Consider the following 380-nt stretch of genomic DNA (forward strand, 5'->3'; position numbering starts at 1 on the left):
CATCTTAATATTTACCACAGAGATCACCCTACGTATTGTTATTGGACGAGACATATTAACTAGGTATAGGGATTCTAGAATGCAAGAAAGGACAAGTTGGGATGCCCCAAGCCACTGATGAATAACCAAACAGTATTTGGGGCTAAACTGACTGGCTTTTTTTTTTTTTTAATCTGATCTGTAGGAATCAACACAAGCACCTTATAAAATGCAGCCCAGTGAGTAGCTCCTCTTTCTTGGGTTTGGGTTTGTTGCTCAGGGCACATCCCACCTTCCCAGACCCCACTTGACCCCTCCCGCATGCTGAGAGAGAGTTAGATGTCTCAGGTGGAAGACAGGGGGTTTCCAGCTCCCTTGTGGCTGGGGGGGTTGGATGGGCT

The 380-nt window shown here is 46.6% G+C and overlaps 1 protein-coding gene across 2 annotated transcripts in view; it reads left to right on the top strand.

Annotated features, from left to right (window-relative positions):
- CDC25C (cell division cycle 25C) overlaps window positions 1–380 on the top strand; it is a 26,699-nt gene that overhangs the window by 3,367 nt on the left and 22,952 nt on the right. The gene's annotated exons all lie outside the window — the stretch shown is intronic.

Source organism: Myotis davidii, unplaced genomic scaffold, assembly GCF_000327345.1.
Source record: "Myotis davidii unplaced genomic scaffold, ASM32734v1 scaffold545, whole genome shotgun sequence".
Lineage (NCBI taxonomy): Eukaryota > Metazoa > Chordata > Mammalia > Chiroptera > Vespertilionidae > Myotis > Myotis davidii.